Here is a 22,764-nt window from a genome sequence, read left to right on the forward strand (position 1 = left end):
TTGTTTTCCATGAAGCAAACATCTATGCAACACCATTACCACAGTGGCTCAGTGGTAGAAGTGTTGCATTGCAGTGTTCAACTCCCTCCATAGACAACAGCTGTAAGGAGTTTGTATGTTCTCCCTGTGGTTTTATATGCTTCTTCCTATACTCCAAAGCATGCAAGTACTTTAATATGGAAGTTAGATTTTTAGATTGTGAACCCCAATGGCAACAGCCAGGGCAGGCCTTAAAGTATATGGCTCCCTGTGCGGAATTTGCTTTCATCATAGACACAAACACACACACACACACACACACACACACACACACACACACACTTTCATCCCGAACGCAGCAGGAGAATCTTAGCAGGACATGAGACCAGATTTTATACAGGTAATGTGTTCATATACTGTGTAGGGAGTTCTCTGCTAATCATTATTAGCCTCCTTTAGAGCTCCACAACACACTGTATAATGCCCTCACAGGTATCAAGTGCCCCAAAACACATAAAATTATCTTTGTAATTTTGTTGCCAAGAAATATAACCACATTGCAGTGATCACATATTACCTCCATACTGCCACTGAACAAAACAGAAAGACATTACCAATATTGCCACTATATTATAGCTAAATAATACCACCACACCATGGCCACTATCAAGAGATCAAGAGAGACCGCTATAAGAGAGTGTAGTTAAATCCAGTTATTCACAGTGGTGTCTTCTCTAAACACAGTCGTTTACTTTTCCTTTTTCTCTCCATTCAGCCTGGTCCATCTTCTCCTGACCATGAATCCTCTCTCCAGAATCTGCAAAAAAAAAGCTGTTAAGGCTCCTTGCTCCAACACATATAGTACTAAAAAAACACCTAAAACCCCTTATGATATTGGACCCCCCTCCTCCAGCCCCTAATTAGTCAGTCCCCCTCTTGCAGTCCTTATTTAATCAGTTCCCCCCATAGCAATCATTTATTATTAGTCCTCAGTTCTCCCATGCAGCATACATTTAGAATAAGTGACGTCACCAAGATAGGTAAGTATTAGGTACGGACTGCAAAGATTGTCTGTACATTTTTCTAATAGGGACACATAAATTTACATGATACAGTAGGTTCTCTTTAAATAATAATTTAACTCTTCTTGCTGGTAGTACAGTGGGCCAACAGTGTTTGACTCCACACAGCAACCCCCATTTTCTGCATTGTCCATCATGTTTCACACTGTACTGTTACTGCTGCTGTCACTGTAACTACTAATACCCTGCTGCTGCTGCTATCACCATCCACATAACCACAATTCCAGCCTTATCCTGTAGTACCAACTCATCTTGTTTCATACTGTACCACTGCTGCTGTTGCTGCCACTGCTAGCTCTACACAAATCTGACAGTAACTTTGACATTGCTAATTATTTATTAATTTTAGGAAGCTTGAAAGGGGTTGGATACAATGCTAGGAGACCTCTGAGTGTCATACACAACTTCACTGAGCAATCGGGACAGTCATGAATCCGAAACGGCCTCCAAATCCAAATGGAAATAAATGGCCTATTAAATAACATCTGATGCAAAATGAACTTCCAAAGCATTGCCCCTTACCAATGATAAATGATGTACTCTTCACACAGGTTCCTTTGTAGGGTTAATTTACCAACACTTCTTTTAGTATTAACACTGATGTATCCGCTACATAAAACTAAATTGGAATGTAATGATTTCTTAATAAAGTGATGTACACATTGATCACAAGGGGAAACACATAACACATTGGCTGTAGAGCAAAGAAAAGGCAATTATTTTGCAAGCTTTTAATTGTACCTTAGTGACTGGTTTTGGAAAGAGTCAGATGTTATATGATAATAGAATATTTGTACATGGAAGAAATATTTTGTTTGTAAGTGACTGTAATAATCAATCGTTACATATATAATTGTTTCTTCATTATGGCTTCTGCTGAAATTCATTATCTACCACTTATTGCCGTTTTCATCTAAATGGGACCATATCTATTATTGACAGAGGATATTGCAGCAATTTTCTCAGTGATTAAAACTGGCAGTTTGTTTTGTTGTTATACTTAGTAAACTGAACTCAGACTTGATGTATTCATTGTCAGGGGGGAATAAGAGAGGTTAACTTGGGGAATATAATTAATACAACAATATCCAACAACAAAAAAAAATCCAGGGGATGAGAACTGTAAGTTTGTTTTGTCTACTTTATGAACATGTACAAGGTGGAAACAGACCTAAGCAAGTGTTCTTTAAATGTCACTGTCGTTATAAATTTCAAAATCTAAATGATGTGAAATAAATCAAGTTTGCAATATACATTCATTATTTTTGTTGTTGTTTTCATGCTGTAAAACAAAGCTGAACTTACCAGAAATCCAGGTCCAGACTCCAGAAGGGAGATTTTCTGACTTGTGCTTGGTTGAACAGACTAAACACAGGAATTCCGGTCAGTACAGAGACTGCCTTCTCTCTGTAAGCATTCAGATGGCCGGGGATACGCAGGACTTCCTGTTTTCTGACGGTTTCCTGTTTCTTTAGAAAAAAAAAAACAGTCAGAAAACAGGAAGTGCCGTGTTTTCCATGATAAAAAAAATAATAAAATAATAAATGTAAATTGCAAACTTGTTTATATCACATCTACTGTTGATTTAGATTTTGAAAGTTATAACAGGGACACTCTAAGAGCAATAGAAGAGACATGTATATAAAAAAGAATGAGTATAGTAGAGGGGAGAGAAGTAAGGATGTACAGAGGCAGGAAAGTCACAGACTGTCACAATACTCACAAGAATAGTGTAAAGGTGAATAGTTAGAGTACAAAAAGGGAAATCAAGAAATGTCTTGAGGTTCTCCAGGATACCCAAATGGCTAGGAAAGCATCATGTGTTCTGTTTGTCCTGATCAAATTGTGCAAACCTTTGGATTTAGCTGGCCTTGGCTATTCCTTCTTATATGGAGGGAGAGTTTGTCTGCATTCATTTAAAGGAGAACTCCAGCAAAAATTTTTATTAAACTATTGTATTGCCCCTAAAAGGTTATACCAATCACCAATATACACTTATTATGATAAATGCTCATAAAGTGCTTTTTTTCCCTGCACTTACTACTGCATCAAGGCTTCTATTCCTGAATAAAATGGTGATGTCATGACCCGACTCCCAGAGCTGTGTGGGCTGTGGCAGCTGGAGAGGATGATGGCAGAGGGATGCTCAGTGTCCCTCCAGTGCCCTGTCTCCTTCAGTGTCCCCCTGCCATTATCCTCTCCAGCAGCCACAGCCCGCACAGCTCTGGGAGTCGGGTCGTGACATAACCATGTTATCCAGAAAGTGAAGCCATGATTCTGCAGTAAGTGCAGGGAAAAAAGCACTTCATAAGCATTTCCCATAAAGTGTATATTAGTGATTTGTATAACTTTTGGCGGACAATACAATACTTTAATAAAAATTTTCACCGGACTTCTCCATTAAGAGGGATCAGCAGGTTGACTGCAAAAACAAGATGAAGAAGAAACTTTCAACTCTTTTAATGAAGAATAAATGGACAAAGAGATAAATTGCTGAATAATAAGCACAATTCGGAACCAGAATGTTGTGATAGGCGGACAATTTCGCCAGATGTGCATGAAGGTACCTAGATGTTGTCAGAGTTTTTTTTCAAAGATAGTTTGTAGGTAAAAACCAATAAAGGTGTCCTACACCATCTGGTCAGCAGCTTATAAGGATTCTCTTGGATCACATTTAGAAGCCATAGGAGCTTTACAGTATTGAGTGTACTTTACTATCTGTGAAAGTCGCATGCAAGTCCTTCCCCCAAGAAGTGATATAGGTTGGTTTGCTTAAAGAATAACTATTGACCAGGTTGTAGTACAGCACTGGAGGTTTTCTTACCCGTAGGACTTAGGAGAATATAGTGGGAATATTGTTAGTATTGTAAAGAGATAGGGTCAAAAGAGGATAGAATATTGCTAAGTGCATTATTGCCTGCTATTTTTTTGCAATGAAATATTGTCAACAGGGGGATGCTTTCTAATAAGTGGGGTAAAAATGGGGGAGATGTTTTTAATAATAAAGAGGATGAGGCTAGCAGGAAGGCAAGACACTGGGACTGGGGCCAGAGTGGGGGATTTAGATCTTCCCACTTTAATTATACTCTTACCATACTGATGACTGGGTCCTCTTCTTGAGTTAGTAGCAGGAAACCATATCCTGTGGATGCTTAACAAAAGTACAAAACAGAGGAATACAGGGCCCAATAATTCTGTAAATATAGTAATAACCTCTAATCTACTCTGTATTATAACATGTTAAAATGCAAATGAGTGTACATTATAAAGTCAAGTCGATTGAGTCATGTCCCCGTAGTAATCATTGCAACCAGAGACTGAACATGACAACAGAAATTAAGGCACAGGAACAATATAAATTTTTAAAGTTATTTATTTTGGAATTATTCAAAAAAAAATAGCATAAGTGGCAACCATTCTAACTACGCAGCACTGCGGAACCTGTAAGAGCTGTGGAATCTGTTGGCACTATACAAATATTATTATTACCATAATGCTTAAGCAGAATGTATGGATATCATTATGTCTTCGAATAATACTTGGTTTAAATATGACATTTATTTAATGAATTCATCCAGAGACAATCATTTACACTGACACTGGATGAATTCCAATTTTCACATCTAATGCAAGGCACAGACGCACATCATACTCCAGGTTACATTAGGTCATACACTACTGTAGTCAACTTGTTATCTGTTAATTGGTGACACTACATAAGAAATATTTTCTATTGTACGATAATAGCTGACAAACAAACTTGACAGAGGTGAAACTTATGTAAAATAGTTGTTATAACAACTGCTATAACAGTACCACGTGTCCTTCCAATGCTCAGGACCTTAATACTAGGTTTTCTAGGGTTACTTCAATACTTTAGCACTATGATAAATATCCTACAGCCATAACCCTATCAAGTATACAATTCTTTCATTTTAATACATTTTCTTCATGGCAACAGGTGCTTAGTGCCTAGAGCCCTAAAGACATGAACATGGCAACCACTGCACTGTATAAATGATGTTATATGTACCACTTTAGTACAAACTGAAGAACAGGGTGATACTCATAACTAAAATGTATAAGTAACTGGTATTTGAAGATATCTACTAATCTCAGCAAAACCATAACATTGCAATATCTATCTATCTATCTATCTATCTACAGTATCTATCTATCTATCTACAGTATCTATCTATCTATCTATCACATCTTTAAATACACATAATTTGGAACAATACACTGTATACAGTATATTGCCAGTATATTACAATTCTGAGTTGTGGCAATGCTTTTCTTAACCCAAATTCAGTTTGCAGTCCTAGTTCTATATGTATATATATACCACCACTAAGGAGTGTTGATGCACAAGCACACATGCTTCCCAGGCACCCCCACCCCCCAAATGGGTACACCAGTAGGAGGGGGGGGGGGATTTAAATCAACCAGTGTCAGAAAGTTATAGAGTTGTAATTGACTTCTATTTAAAAATCTTATCATCTGCTATATGTTGTGCAGGGAGTGGTGTTTTCTTTCCAGTGTTCTCTGCTGCCACCTCTGTCCATGTCAGGAACTGTCCAGAGCAGAACAGTTTTTCTACTGCTCCGGACAGAGGTGGCAGCAGAGAATACATGAGATTTTTTAATAGAATAAAATTGCAAATCTAAATACTTTTCTGACACCAGTTGATTTGAAAGGAAAACAGATGTTCCACTTCCTATTTATGTAGTTGCTCCTTCTCCTTTTAACAGTGTACCCTGCTCTCATGCAGGTGGGGTACTGTAGGGAGGGAAACATGGTTGTCATGGGCTCCAGGGAGTCTGTTTTTACAGCACTCGGATACCCCTGAAATACAATATCCTATGAATGTTGCATCTACTCAGGTACTCATGATTTCCAAATTGTATTTAGGAAAAACTACTTTTACTGGTTTCCAATTGGGATTATCATTCAGACATCTGAGATAAGAACAGGACTGTCATTCCTCTCCCAAAGGGAAAAAAAGATAACACAAAAGAAAACTCCTGTCATTTATCACTAGAAACATCCAAGTAAAAGCACAAATACTATAATAACGTGTAAACATTTCCTCATCTCTTGATATATTCATGGTGCATGTTACATAAGGATGCTGATATCGATTGAATCATTTATTTGCACTATGACACTGTGTGATTCAGCATACCTAGAAGAATCCTATCTATCTCTTTAGAGATAATTACATTTTCTGTACTTATCAAGATATATTAAACTTAAAAAAAAAGCATGCTGTTATACGTGGAGGAGAAATATGTTTCTGGAGAAGACAATGGGTGGCTTACTTTGTAGAAACAAAACTCTATCAAGTCCAGCAGGGAAACTTATGCAGAATCCATAGCAATGAGTTTATGTAATTTATATTGTATTTTCTTTGTTATACTGTAGATCATGCACTGAATACAATGTAAATGCTTTCCACTGTCAAAATCGTGCTTTCTTCAGCTTTTGAAGCAATCTTCTTGGTTTTGATAGACGAGTGTGTTTATCACGCTGGGCATTAAACCAGAGTTGATGTATGATCGCAATGCCACACAGCCAATGAAGTCATGGCTGATATGTAAAAACACAAAAGAGGTTGATTAAGGCCATGTTTATAAAATGTGTTTAAAAAAACTCTAAAAAACTGCTCCTTTTTCATCATTTTATTTTTTTTTTTGCTTAGTATTATTTAGTGGTTGTATTGCATCTTTTTTGGTGGGTTTTAGTGCAGTTTTCCACAAAAAACGGTGTCAACATGTACAAAAATCTCACCAAATAAAGAACAGGGGTTTTTGGGTTCTCCCATTGATTACAGTGTGAATAAGGCCTAACACCAATCTCACATGGCATTATTATTTTTTTTAAGGTGTTTACCATGCAGGATAAATAATGGTATAGTTCTATAGTTTGAGTTGCCTATGCAGGTGGTGATATACCAAATATGTGTTGTTGTTATTATTATTATTATTATTATTATTATATGCTTAAAATAGGGGAATTCATGCATTTTGTTTCTAAACAGTTAACAGTTTGTTAAACTCTTCTTTCCCTTGCATCCCATTGGCATCACAACATATGGGGTATAATCGACCCTGCGAGCCCCTGGAACGAAGGCATTTTAATTAAAGTAATTTCAACAAACTTTAATCCCCTCCACTTCCTCAGTCTTTTTTTTTTTTTTTTACTTTGGAGGCTGTTTCTTGGGCTCTATGGCACATGCAGTACCTCCAGAGAGAAGTCCTGGCAGTATGGAATCGCAGGATAGAAGACCTAAAGACCCTCCATGTCCTGTCCACAGAAACAAGAACGTCCTTAACCTGGTAGAGACAAGTAAAGCACGGAGCATCTATAAAAGAGCCCCAGTGGGTCACCATTAGCATGCATACTTTAGGAACAGGTTGGGGTGCTCATCTGGAGGACAGGACAATCTCGGACACTTAGACGTCTCAAGAAACATCTCTTTCTTCCAATGCAAGAGAGCTCAAGGCTATCTACCTAGTGCTCCTGCATTTTGCTCCTATCATTATACAGAAAGCCGTGAGAATCAGGATTGACAATATGGCTTGTGTGGCTTATGTCAACAAGCAGGGAGGTATCACCTGGTACATCACCTGAAAATTTTCATATGGGCAGGATAGAGAATATCCAGGCTATTGGCCCTACATATCAGAGGCATCCACAACACAATGGCAGATCATTTTAATCAGAGTTTGACAGTTCCAGGGGAATGGTCTATTTCAGAGAGGGTATTCCTTTAGCTGACGCTCAAATGGGGTCTTCCACAAATAGACTTTATGGCGACAGCAAGGAATGCCAAACTGAGGAACTTTTGTTCCCTCTACATTGTTCCCTGGCTTACATTTCAGCTGGTTTCCTCTGTCCTTCAATGTCTCAGCTCCTAGATTTCCTTCAAGAACGCTTTGATAAAGGTCTTGTACCTAATTCAATTAAAGTACAAATTGTGGCCAATTCTGCCCATCTAAACAAAAGACTGTTCCAGATCATAGGAGGTAAAAAAAAAAATTGTAAAGGCCATTATAAGATTAAGACCCAAATAATTTTTTTGCAGTTTTGCATCATATTTTATGGAAAAATGAAAACTGTTATTACTAAGTACAGTACAATTGGTGTTGGGGAAAAAAAACCTCATATGGGTCCATAAGTGAAAAAATTCAGGCAATATAGGTTTGTCAACAAATTTGCCAAAATACTTTGAGCTTACAAGGGAACAAGAAAATAGCTCTGGACTATGATATGTAACTTAAAGAGAACCAATCATGAGCAAAAATGAAAAAAATGGTTTTTTTTCTAATTAGATGTCAATTGTGATTTTATTAATATTTGTAAATATAATTATTTTTATTGCTTCGTTTTTGTACTGTACTCTTTTTCATTTCCTGTCTCGAGCCGGATCTTTTCAAAAGAGCCGGCTCGAGATAGGGAACTCCCGGCATACCGAGCGGCGGGAAGGGCTCCCATGAGCCTTTGTCCGCTGCTCTGTGAATACCCAGCGATCTCGCGCTATACAGCGTGAGATCGCTGTGTATGTCTGTCCTGACTCACTCTGTTAGTGTAACCATGAAGATACAGACTGCCTTTGCAGTCTGTATCTTATACTTTACCTGATCTTCTTGTTCGCTGCAGTAAGGCCGGCGCTGCCATCTTGATTACGTCACTTGCGTTCCAGCGGTGGAACGCAAGTAATGTAATCAAGATGGCGGCGCCGGCCTTACTGCCGCGAACAACAGGATCAGGTAAAGTATAAGATACAGACTGCAAAGGCAGTCTGTATCTTCATAGATATACAAAATGAAGGTACAGACTGCCTTCTGCAGGAAGGCCGACGCCGCCATCTTGTTTACATTACTTGCGTTCCACCGCTGGAACGCAAGTGACGTAATCAAGCCTTACTGCAGCGAACAAGAAGATCAGGTAAAGTATAAGATACAGACTGCAAAGGCAGTCTGTACCTTCATAAATGGACAAAACGAAGATACAGACTGCCTTTGCAGTCTGTATCTTATACTTTACCCAATTCTGGGCGCCGCTATCTTGATTACGTCACTTGCGTTCCACAGCGGTGGAACGCAAGTGACATAATCAAGATGGCGGCGCCGGCCTTGCTGCACCGAAAACCAGGAATTGGGTAAAGTATAAGATACAGACTGCAAAGGCAGTCTGTATCTTCATAGATAGACTTAGGGAGAGATGTACTTTGATAATAGGGAAAGTGATTTTTAGGTGATAGGTTCTCTTTAAGAATAATTGTATTTCAATACTGAGTTCAATAGTAGACACCAGTGTTTAGAAAAAAATATTTTTTTAAGGAACCATCATGGATAAACAATGGAATCTGTCAGGTTATGTTGTAGCTACTATTTTATCTTCAAGTTACTCCATAATTTATGGGAATCGATACATGCATTTGCTCTACTGTTTGTGTGTTATGCTGTTGAATAAATAGGTCATTCCTATCAAAGACCTATACTTATCAAAGGTTTCATACAGAAAATGTACAGAAACAAGTATTGGAAAATCTTCCAGGTTTATCAAAGGAAAGATCACCCGAACTTTCACACAAAGTTGTTCTTTGATACATGTTTTTCCAATCTTAGTGTCAGTTTTCATAGTCACAAATTGTATATATAAATAGATAATGATGGGAATTTAAAAACCCCTTAGATAAAATTGATCAATTCGGTATCAGATTTAGGCACTGTTCACACAGGTCCCAAAGACAGAGTGGGGAAAGGCCATAATGTGGTCATCGTCCAGCTCATTCTACTGATCGGTCAAGGTCTGAGCACTCAGAGCATGACCAGTGCAAACTTTTGATATATGCTTTTTGAAATCCCTAATGTTATGAAACAGGTTGGGATCTGCTAACATACACACCATTATAACCTAGTAGATGCATTAATAAATCTCATATCACATTTTTTAGATCGCATTCAAATCTGGTTTTGTGTGACCTCCTTTTCTGCTGCTAGATGCATTTAATTGAATACATATGTATGACTCACATATATATGACCTTTGTACAATCTTAACCCTCTCCCGCCGGTGCACAGTAAATTAATGTTGCTGCAGACTAATTAGGCTTACATTAAATAATGTACCCTGGATGGCATAGGCACAGAAGCTGTGCCTATGTCAGCTGTGGCGTGTCCCGGCTGTCAGTGATAGCCAGGGATCCACCACAACTGTCAACATCCAAGCCGTGCTCCAGTGCTGACAGTTAATGCTAAAGAGACTGTCGTCAGCATGATCACAGCATCTATAGGGCTTCAGACAGAGAAGTCTCTTTCTACAAAGGGAGAATTCTCTTTCTACAAAAAAGAAAAGAAATGTTAAGGGCACTCATCATTAAAAACGTATTCTTTATTCATTATCTTCTTAAAACCGCCATAGCAGGACAAACAGGAGAGCAGACTCCTAATCCTTCTAATCAGCGTGGCAGCGTGACAGTGGTTTAACGTAACCAAGGGTACACTTCTACAGAAGTGTACCCACATTACGCGAAACAGCTGTCACGCTGATTAGAAGGATTAGGCGTCTGCTCTCCTGGTTGTCCTGCTATGGCGGTTTTAATAAGATAATGGATAAAGAATACATTTTTAATGGTGAGTGCCCTCTACATTTCTTTTTTTTTTTGTGGATATCTACTATGCATCATTGCATATACAGTAGAGGCGAGCACCCCATACTTTTGTGCGAACTCATATTATTGAAAAAACCTTTAATCATAAAATTTACCTATTTTAATTTCACTAGTACCAGTGGCTGTATCTTTTTCATATATTCAAGAATTCTCTTTCTAGTAACCATCAGGGCTCTGCAATGTGATCACAGAGTCCCAATGGTAGCCAAGGACACTGGAAGCCTCAGTATTTTGGTCAGTATTTTTCAACCCCTGGATGCAGGTACTTCATCTCTTAAGCCCCCACAGTTGAGTACCTAAGGGTCCATTTACACAGAGAGATTATCTGACAGATTATCTGCCAAAGATTTGAAGCAAATGCCAGGAATGGATTTAATAAGAGGAAAAACCTCAGGCTTTCCTTCACGACCTGTTCTCTGTTTATACTCTGTTTCTGGCTTTGGCTTAAAATTTTGGCAGATAATCTTTCTGTGTAAATGGACCCTAAAGGCCCTATTCCACGGAACGATTATCGGCCGCATTCAGCCGATATGGGCCGTTTTGGCCGATAATCGTCCCGTGGAATAGGAGGCAACGATCAGCCGACATCGTTCATGCCGGTTGATCGTTGAAGTCGTTTGTCTTTCAACATGTTGAAAGACAAACGACTTATGAAGCAGCGATCTGCTGCTGCCGCTGCTCCACAGCAGCAGACCACCGCTATATCCTATGGGCTGCCCGGATGATCAACGATCACCCGGGCAGCCCCCCTGCAGCTTCCCCCGGCCCTTCCTGGACTCACCCGCTCACTGCAGCTACATGGAATAGCAGCGTCAGCGAGCGGTAAACAAGGAGCAAATGAGCGCTGACAGCGCTCGTTTGCTCCTCATAGTCGGGCCGTTTAATACGGCCTTAGGAGTCTGAATAGGTCGCTCCTCCTCCCTCCCTTGCAGGCAGTTCACTGTCACCACTGACAGTCGAAGCTGTATATCTCAAGTCTCCAGTATAAGTCTGAAGTATACCAGCTTGGAAAACAGTGATTTTTTTTCAAGTCTCCAGCATTCTTCAGTTTACCTGCGTATAGTAGTGATTTACCTAAAGTTTAAAGAGTATTCCAAGTATAAAAGTACTCATCAAGCACCAACCTCACTACAAGGGATCTCAGTCGGTGTTCTCAAACTACCTGTGTTGCACCTCAAAAAGAACTGTTATAATGTGTACCATGCCTATAAGAAGATTTTACAAGTAAAGTTGCACTTGCTTAAGTTCAAGCTGGACTGTAGTTCCTCGCACAACACCTGCACCTACTGTGATCACTGGTAAGTGACCCACAGACTCAAGGACAGATTAAGGCCCTGGTGCTGCTCCCGCCAATCTGTCTCTTCCTTTTGGGGAATCTGACTCCTTAACAGGCCGGCCCTATACTGAAGACTGCAGACTACACTGGTAACCTGGTACGCCATCAGCGCGTCCTCCAGCCCACGGCCGAATAACTAAGGATGCCATCAGCGCGTCCTTGTACTCAGCTGCTGCAGCCGCTGCCGCATGCTTGATTCAGGAGCTAGGAGTGCCGGCTGCCCTGGCTCCTGACACCTACACTGTTCTACGGGTGTGTGTCTGGTACCCAGGGGGGGGTCTATACCACACAGGCCCTGTTACAAGAGCTGAACAGGTACACCACCTGCCCTAGCTAATACCATCTGGCTGCCCTGGCTTACCAGACAAGCACTTATCCATTCATTCTCCACTTTTATGAAATGGTCTGAAAAAACCTAATGAGACAGGATGGGGGTTAGAGATCCCCCCCCTTTTTTTTTAGACATACTGTAGGTATAGGTCCCAGAGGTACTGTAGGAGCTACATCTATCAGATATTTATGGCAGATGCTGTGAATATGCCATAAAAATGCATGATGGAAATAATCTGTTAAATTAACTTTCCAATGCATCCTAATAAATACTGTATAAGGCACAAAATGGATAAAAACAACCATACCTTGACCTGAAGATGTTAATGGTTCTAGAGAATGTACGAATTAGGGACAAAAATGCACCCACACACTTTCTCTAGTGCAAAAAACTGAAAAAAGAATATGATAGGATTACAAGTACTATACAGCTAAAAACAGTACAGCTGTGTAACAACACAAGTAAATAGTTTTCTTACTGCTTTATATGAGAATTATTTATGTTGGGTTTATATCAGCATGATGGCATATTGTTAATAACGTCCAAGAAGCGGTAACACAGTGGGATACCATAACAGTGCAGGAGTTGTGGGAGTGCAGCAATTCGACAGAACGTTCAAAGCACTCTACTATAGTTATTGTATATAACATCTAAGGAAAATACTTTCCACCCACCAGTAATATTGTGGTGTTTCCTATCATAAAATCTAACGCAATTGGTTTTTATAGATTTTACACGCTACTGTTAATGGTTTCAGTCTTTTATGAATTAGAGAGAATTATTAACCAAAGTAGAAAAAAGGTTGTTTACCTGCTGATGTTCTGGCATTTTCTATTCAGTCGTAGCATTTTAGTGAGAACAAAAAGGGCATCCATATTGATTGTCACTTTTGAATTAAACATAAATCTTTTCTTTCTTTCTGAGAGGATGTCACATTGCGGGATCGGTGCACTGATCAGCAATGACATGAAAGAACTCTCTACAATAAAGCTATCTACATTCTGCCCTCCCGGTGGATATTGAATAACACTGGTTACTATGTATGTTATGAAGGAGCTACGAGGTGATAAAAGGTGCAGCAAATTGTAAAGACTAGAGCAGACACAGAGCTGATTACTGGCATTCAATTCAAACATTCAATCGATTGATAATTGGTAAATGTCTGCAATCAACCAAAAAACAGAAAAATTGCCTCAGCTGATCGCATCTTTTGTAAAGCCCTGTTTACCAGCTGCACCATGCCACACAAATGATGCAGGGATCATTTGTGTGGCCCAGCCACTTGATTAACTGTACTGTTTAAAGGCGCTGCAAGTAAGCCCCGATTTTACTAATCGGCGATCATTTGCCCTGTCTAAAAGGACTTAAAGACAACAGAGGGATGTGTCAAGGCTACGCTGGCTAGTGAGTATTGTCCTATTCTCAGCCCTGAGCCCCAACAGGGACAAGAATTGGAATCTCATTCCTTCTCATAACATGTTTGTTAAAAACTTGCTTTTTAATTAATATGTTGCAGAGAAATGCAGATGGTCATAATATAAATAGGTACCAGTCTCTTCTACAATTCTTACATAAGTCTTTGGCCCCGTTAACACAGAGCAAGAGACGCGGAATTCCGTGGCGGAATTGTCCGCCGTGAAATGCCGCAGACCTCCGTGTCATAATAACACTCTATGGGAGGCGTGCGCTGCATCTCTTAGCGCTGAAGAATAAACATGTTCATTCTTCAGCGCAGAGAGACCCTGAGCGATGCGGGGCGCATGCCTCCCATAGAGTGTCATTATCACACAGAGGCTGGCGGCATTCCACGGCGGACACGGAATTCCGCCTCTCTTGCTCTGTGTGAATGGGGCCTTATTGTAAACCTGTGACTTTAGGAACTAACAAATTGGTGATGTCTCTTCTAGGAAAGACTCTCTTCTAGGAAAGACCATATCTAAAAGAGAGGATTCTAGCAACACAGCCTCTTGGTTTTGCAAATAACCAATGGACAAGCGCATAATGGAGATTTGAGGCCCTTTCCTTGCCAGATAGATGATATGGGCAATAAAGACACTAGGCCCAACATTTAAAAGTTCAATGATCGCACCTGATGATTACTTGAACCAGCTTAAATACTGTACACCACAATGTAACTCAAGTAACACATCAAGATTCCACCTACAGTCAGCTCCTGTGCTCACCATTAATGTCCAGATGGTGATTTCTTCAGAGAAGAGTAAACTTCTCACAATTCATTCTCTAGGAATCAAGTCCCCTGGGAAATTCTCATTCACTTTTTTAAAACGACCCAGCTCATAGACCCGAACTTTTCCAGACATTTGGTATGTGGTCCAAAACAAGATGCTTCTTCCCTGTGGCTAAATCCTCTTGGACAAGCCCAATAGTTTAGCAGTTTCAGGCCTGCTCACATCCCTAGTATTCTACTACTGCTCAGGCTCTGCAGGGCAGATGACCTTATTACTCTGCATCTAGTGATTCAGTTCTGCTGACTCAGAGTTTCTCTAATGGCATAGAAGGTGAGGCTTTTTATTAAATGCTGAATATTCTGGCTTTGTAAAACATCTTTCAAACAAATGAAAGTAAATTATTTTAATTAATGTCATATGTATTTCCTGATCAAATAGAAAAAAATTGTGAAATCACCTCGTAATTTGCATTTCTAATTAAAATACCGACAAAAGTCTAAAATTGAAAATAGACTGAAGTTAAAGGGAAAATGCTTCGAAAATTCCCAGAGATGTGGGAGTTAGTAAATTGGAAGAAAACATGGTCAATGTCAATTGAAACAAAGGAAAGAATTATAAAAAGCATTTATGATGGGACAACTTGTCTGAAACGAAAGTCAATGTTTGTGATGAAAAGGAAACAAGGTTACAATGATCTAAAAACCTGGACTATGGATGACTAGAGTCGTAATTACTCTCATAATTTGGAATTCCAAATTATGCCAACCACCTGGCTATGCATAGTAAGACGCCTTTCACACATCTGACTATTCTGTCCACATTTGCCTACAGCATGAAAGCAAACCCATTTATTTCTATGGCCCTATATGCACAGCCATATTTGTTATGAATCTGTGTTGAAACCATGACACATGCCGAGAAAAATGGGAAAGCAATTGTGCGGCCCATATTTATGGCAGAGATCACCTATCTTTAAAGAAGGGTCTTGCTAATGCAGAAAGGTTGTAGACATTTGTAGGTGTACATCTAACACTATTCTAGAAAAATGTTAGGCCTAAATAACACATCTGTAGTCCTGCCTGTAGCTGTTGACTACAAATGTGTAAATGGGGCCTAATTTTTTTTCTAGAATAGTGTTTGAAAAGCAATAACGCATGAGCCACATGGGATGTCATAGCAATACTATATAATAGGTTAACATTATACCAGAGGTAACAAAGACTGGAGTAAAGCCATATCACACGGACATTTATTTCATAGGAGACTTCACCTCCTTTATTTAGTGACTCTTAACATTATCTGTGATATTTTAAAGAAACTTTACCACCTACACAAGGTTGGGACCAGTTCTCTAGAGCCTAAAATTAGACTTGACGGATTTTATTCGCTAAAGAAAAAGTGAAGTGGCAACCTGTCTCGACCAAACTCTTCGATGAGTTAAAAAAAAAAACTAAAGGCTGAAAATTTTTGCATATTTATTCTCCAAAATGATGAATACTTCTTTTCTCAGAAACATTTCCTGTCAGTGAGTTCAGAAATGCTCTTGTAATTTTATGAATTTTTATTCTCTTTTCTGAAAGATTTCATTCCTATCCTATATTTATCCCTATCTAGACAGTTTATCCTGTTCATTGACTTGCAATAGCAAACCACCCCAATTTAATATTATGTATGGTTTAGACTTAAGTAACAGATAGATGGCTGTGTCAGAGTTTCAATATATTACAATTCTAAAACATTCAATTTTGTTATAAAATATGTATATAAATAACCAAACGTGGGCATGCCTTTGGGGGAATTACAAGGGAAAATATTCAAAAATAGTTTAGTCTGCACAGTTATATGGATTTAAATATGTTAAAAAAAGGTCGGCCTACCGCTTTGCTATAATTTGCAGAAGGAATAAGATGACTGGACCTGGAATCACCACTCGCCCTTGTTAATCAGAATATTCAGAAGAGTAGAGGGAGACCAGAAGATCTGGAGATTTTAGATTTAATCCACAGTGGCAGGCAAAAAATCAGGGAACGGCATCTGTAGGGGGGGGGGAGGTATGGGACACTCTCAAGGCATTCTGAAGATGACTGTTAACAGAAAAGGTAATAAGAACTAGGAAGCATAAAAATCGGGAAGAGAAGCAAATGAGAAAAAAAAGGTGGAAAAAACAGATATGTTTCAGCTTGATTAAAGATTTGGGTGATAAAAGTAATTGGGAAATAGCCATAGCTGGGTATCAAGAAATACTGGAAACCAAGTCAAAGGAATTGATAAAGTCCCAGTAGCAGATCTGTTTCTTGGAAGGGGGCAGGGCAGGTAGCTTTTTGGCCTATATGAGAAGAAAAGAATAATCAGAAAACAATTGCCGTAGTTAAAAAAAAATATGGGAGGGAAGGTAGTGAATGATACAAAGAAAGTGGGAAAGTTTTTTTTTCAATTCTACATTTATATAGCTCCCAGCAAAACATACAGTAGAGGAGGAGGTCCTGGGAGAGTATAATGACTTATGTGAATTACCTTAAATATTGCAAGAATCTGTGGGAAGGTCAGCAATATTCATTAAAAGGGAACTCCACATAAGGAATACTGTTTTTCTATTTAAAGTATATTAAAATTTATATAGATGTGTCTATATAATGTATTACCGTATTTGTGCGGTTCTGCCACACTGGTAGCTGATAGACATTCAGAAAGTGAAGAAAACTGGCCTTTGTGCCAATCCACATTGCTTCCTGCTCCTTCTGCTATTCCTCCTTAGGAGACAAAGATCCCATGCCTCTGTCTCACATTGTGTGTGTTTGCTGAGCACAGGCTGATGATACAGACAGGGGGCAGGGCATGATGTCACAGGAGGCTTGGCTGGATCCCCCAATGCCCTGAGTGATTAACCATCTCTGACCAGCCAGAAGCAGCTGTTGCAACTTCACTGTTTGTGCAACACTCTGCAGTGAAATTAGGGCTATGTTCACACATGTTGGAGTGTCATTGCAGTACTACAGCGTATTCACAAAAATGATGCAGTAACACAATTAAATGATGGTAAATGGCACAGAGGATCAGAGCCAGCACTGCCAATCCCACCTGGGCAAAAGATGAGGTATAAATAGTATATCCCATGTAAGATAATATCGGATAAAGTCCTTATTGTGGGGCTCAAGAAAAAGTTAAAATATGCTTAATCATAATATGTTTGTGGAGATGAAAAGAAAAAAAAATAATTCAAAAAGTTCTTTACTTTATTCAAATATCGGCGTTATAGGTAGTAACAGTGCACTGTGTGGCTGGGACCACAATAAAATGATATAGTACAGCAATTAATTCAGTAACACAATGAAACTGCAATGTGTGAACAAGGCCTAGAAGTTCTGAAACAGATTTGGGCGGGGAATGGGCAAAGTGGAGGCCTCTGAACAGCTTAGGGAAATCAATGTATTCTGGAACCTATAGTACTGTGTACAACGGCTCAACCAGGAAGTAAAGCAACACAATACAGAGCAAACCCCCCAAAGCAAATGGATTTTTGGTAGTTTCAGAACTGGGTTAGACAGTTTAGCAATGCTATATGCTTCTGGAGCTGATTTTTTTTTTTACCTCTACCTGGAGTTCCCATTTAATGGAGCACTGACAGAAAGTTTTCAGTTTTCCAGGGGTCCTCTCTCCACCCTCGTCTTTGCCCTGTTTATAGAGCCTATAGCAAAGACACTAAGGAATATAGAGGAGTTTAAAGAGTTTGAATGGGATGGAAGAGAGGAAAAAGTCTGTATGCAGATGATATCTTAGTATATTTGGGTAACACAAATTATTTGTTGGAGAAGATTATGAAGGTCCTTGAGGACTATGGCAGAGTGTCAGGCCTGAGGATTGGACAAAGTCGACTTTATTGCCATTAGATGGAGAGATGGAACATGAAAGGCTAAGGGTGTAAGGATGAAACATTTAAATATCTAGGAATAGTTGTGGCAAAGAAAGTTAGGAGGTACCCTCGGTTAAATGTAATACCTATACTTAAGATTAAGGCGGTAATTTAAATCTGGTTAAACCATCCTATGCCCATATCAGATAGAGTGAGTAATAAATAGCCCGATGTGGTTGGGGGAAAGGATTTTTGGATAGTTCGGAGCCTTGATTAGGAGCCTTACGATATAGAGGTAAAAGAACCAAGAATGCAGATGGATCACTTATATAAAGAATAAGGGGTTATGGCAGTACCAGATATGGAACTATATTTTCTAGCCTCACAACTTGAATTTCTGATTGAGGAGATGGAAAAAAGGGGGGGGGGATTTTAATCGGTTAGATCATGGGTCTCCAAATTGCGGCCCTCCAGCTGCTGCGAAACTACAACTCCCATCATGCCTGGACAGCTAAAGCTTTGGATTTGGCTGTCCAGGTATGATGGGAAATGTAGTTTTGCAACAGCTGGAGGGCCGCAGTTTAGAGACTCATGAGTTAGATTCTGACTGTTCAGACCGCAACCTATCAGGAGAAAAAGCCAGGAGAAATCTGTGCTCAGTGCATTCCTCTCCGACTGTGTCACGTGAGGAGACGGTTGCATAATATAAGTCTTTTCACGCAGCAGCAGCATAATTGTCTCCCCTCTCATTCCTCTGATCAGTCGTGGGTCTGAACACTCGAACCCTGACCTATAAAAACTTTTCACCTGTCTTCCTGAGACATCAGTTTTTGTTTTTTGGTTCATGACATGTACACTTCAAGTTCATTGCCCGTATCACTATTTACCAAAATCTGCAGACAAACTACTGTATAAACCCAGAGAACAGGCGGGCATATCAAGAGAAAAAGGTGTGTAAGCAGGACATCCTAAGTTATTTAACAATCCTCTTGAAATAGGAAGACAGGTTAACCTGAGAGTAATGTTTATTGTGTACACTTATTTTTATATTATAATGTTAGATTTTGTATGGCTGGTATTATTTAATTGCCAGTGTGCATATTTTCAATGTAAGTTCATTTTTTTTTAAATGGTCTAACTTTCTCTAAAAGAACAAGTGGAACGCTATGGAGCCGTGAGTCAGAAGAATATCATATTTGAAAAATATTGGAAAGAAACTAGGAGGCAGGTTAATGATTTGAAGTCGCTGACAAAATTGGATTTGAAATTGGCTCTTGAACAAAATCCTTTTCATGTGTTCCTGTACTTCCATTGCTCGCAGCTGAGAGGGGTCGGAAAGCAGCGAGCTCACGGGGTTCTGTTATAAGGTCAGCATACTGACTCACCATTTATTAAAAAGGGTTATCTGAGTATTCAATTACATTAAAAAAATATAACTTTAGATAAAGCAAAGAGTTTCTATAAATACTTCAACGTATGTTATGAAGAGTGAATTCCCCTATGATAGCTTGTGTATAAAGGTTTGGATGCAAGAAGTTGGACTCCCTAGGGCTGCATTCAATTTTTGCAGCCACTGGTATTTAAATGCCAAATGATTAGGCTCGAGCATGCCGAAGTTGCGCTCAATCTATACTATCTCTGCCTTCTTCCTGACATGCGCCGCTATCCCCGGAAATGATGTCCTGCGCCCCAGCATATTTAAATGGCACATGACAGCCATTCCCCCTGAGGAAGTGCGAAACTTGAAACGTACATTGGGGAGACGCTTTACTGAACCCTTTACTGGCTCTCAGCATGTATGGTTTTTAGGGGGTAGTTTAGTAGGGTTTAAATTCTCCATTGTGGGAAGCCTGGACTTGGACTTAAACCTCCCTGTTTTATATTACTCTATTTACTGCACTTACTATATGTGGTGTAGTTGACTGTTGTAGCCTATGTTACCTGCCCCACCATGTCAGTTCTATTTGGAATGCCATAAAACATCATGTTATGCCATTTTAAATTTGGATTATGTGATTTGTGATTTACAAATAAAGATATTGTGTATTATATTTAGTCCTTTTTTGTATACAAGGTTTTAGTACGGACTAATATATGGTATGATGGACATACAGTCAGTATTTTGCTAGTATAGGTTGGAGATGTCCAGGGGAACTTATGCGTATAATTAAGTACCAATTATGTTTTCATGGTTTTCAGGGGAATAAAAAACTTCCCTCACTGCATCCCCTTGCATAAAAAAAATAACAGACAGCATAAATGTCATGTTATGAAGAGAGCTTTATTAGTAGGAAAAGGGTCTGATCAGGAGGCCAGGAGAGGACATAGCAACTGAGACTCACATTGGAGTCTGTTGCGGTCACATGGCACAGAAGCGGGAGAGAAGACATTTGTGCACACTTCTTCCTGCCCGTTCTGGTGATCGCTCGGGGTCTGAGGGTATTCAGAGACTGATCAAAACTTTTGAAATGTCTGAAATGTCAACATGTCAAAAAAAAATAAAATAAAGTTTTTGACAGTCCATTTAAAATTCACGGCTTTATTGTACATTTATGATGCAAGACGAGACCTTACTGCTATTATGTACAGTACTCTAGTATTTTACAGCAATGACGTCTTCCATCATGGATCTACTATTGTTGTGAATATCTATCTACTAAGTTGTGAATAAGAATAGAATGGAACAAGGTGCTGTACTTTTACCTGTGAAATTCTATATATGTACTTAGTCATAGATTTAGATTATTTACAGTTACATAAATGCAAATATACACTCACAGCTATTATTGCTCTACATTTGCTGTACACATATTAGCAGAACAGCATGTCAACGCTCACTATCAAATCTAAACTGCAATCTTGCAGGACTGGAAAGCACAGACTAAGGCTATGTTCACACTACGTAAAAGTACAGCCGCACTTTAGGCAATGTGGAGCATTGCCTACATTTCTATGGGATCCCGGCAGGAGTGTATACACATCGTATGCTCTCCAGCCGGGATCTGGTGCGGGGCCGCAAATAACTGATATGTCAGTTTTCTGCGGCCGCAATTCAATGAATTGCGGCCGTAGGAAAGCCTGTCAGCCAGAGCGGCAGCCAGCCCTTTCAGCCGGAGCCGCTTGCTTCATTGTGTGCTGTAGAAGGTTCTAATGCGGGCGTGCGCTAAGTACCGGAACGGCCAGTCTCTTACTGTGAACATAGTCTAAAAAGTATATTGTATTTATACACAGGATAGACAATGTAAACAGAGGAACTCTCCTCCCAATAGCATAATGTACATAATTCAGAAACTGGCTCTAAGATTATATAACATGCTATAACCAGGGATCAAAGCAAGTATCACTACTCAGCTGCTGTATGTGCATTGAAGGGGTGTTCATACAGGAAGTTATAGCAGTACAGAGAGTCACGGCTCAATGTGTCCGTCAATCAAATTACTGCCTTCTCTGTGAGCTCAGATTATTGAGACCTCCTGTGTTAAGTCTCCTTTTATTCAAAAAGACTAAACACAGGAAATCCTGTGTTTCCCATGATAACTAAAAAATATATATATATATTATTGTTAACTGCAAACTATGTGAACGCATCCTGAAAGTTATAATGACAGTGACACATTAAATAGCTTTAAAGTGACTCTGTACCCACAATCTTACCCCACAAACCACTTGTAACTTCGGATAGCTGCTTTTAATCTAAGATCTGTCCTGGGGTCCGTTCGGCAGGTGATGCAGTTATTGTCCTAAAAAACAACGTTTAAACTTGCAGCCCTTGCCAATCTGTGCCCTAACTTTAAGACACCTGTGCAGTGTTCAGAATGGAGAAAATGTTCCAGTGGCACTCCTAATGATGACGAGGGTGGGAAGGAGGGATGGAGGGGTGGTGCAAAGTTAGGGCACAGATACTCCTGTTTGGCAAGGGCTGCAAGTTTAAAAGTTGCTTTTTTAGGACAATAACTGCATCACATGCCGAACGGACTTCGGGGGGGGGGGGGGGGGGTGGAGTCAGATTGTGGGTACAGAGTCACTTTAAGTCTTAAAATGGCTTCAAATGCAGTATAGCTCCATGTATTGTTTTATCTATTTAGCTGTAATTGCATTATCCAGATCTTATACACTGAAAACAGGTGCTGACTAACGGTAACAAATAGCTGCAATGATAGTGCTTATCGGGTGCGTCACACTGGTTTCCTCATACCTCGCGCAGCCTAAAAGATATTAATTGTTATTTAAATACATATATTCTAAAAACAAATGCAGTCATACTTTAGTTCCCAAACACCTCAGTGTTCAAACACTTTGGTGTTCAAACTAAATTCCC

The 22,764-nt window shown here is 39.5% G+C and overlaps 1 long non-coding RNA gene across 1 annotated transcript in view; it reads right to left on the reverse strand.

Moving 5' to 3' along the window:
* Positions 1-630: 630 nt before the first annotated feature.
* Positions 631-22,764, reverse strand: part of LOC138784487 (uncharacterized) — a 93,334-nt gene continuing 71,200 nt past the window's right edge. Inside the window, exon 3 of the long non-coding RNA XR_011361858.1 lies at positions 631-796. This is a non-coding gene — a long non-coding RNA (uncharacterized lncRNA). The remainder of the gene's footprint in view (positions 797-22,764) is intronic.

The sequence above is a fragment of the Dendropsophus ebraccatus genome, chromosome 2 (genome assembly GCF_027789765.1).
Source record: "Dendropsophus ebraccatus isolate aDenEbr1 chromosome 2, aDenEbr1.pat, whole genome shotgun sequence".
NCBI classification, from domain to species: Eukaryota; Metazoa; Chordata; class Amphibia; order Anura; family Hylidae; genus Dendropsophus; species Dendropsophus ebraccatus.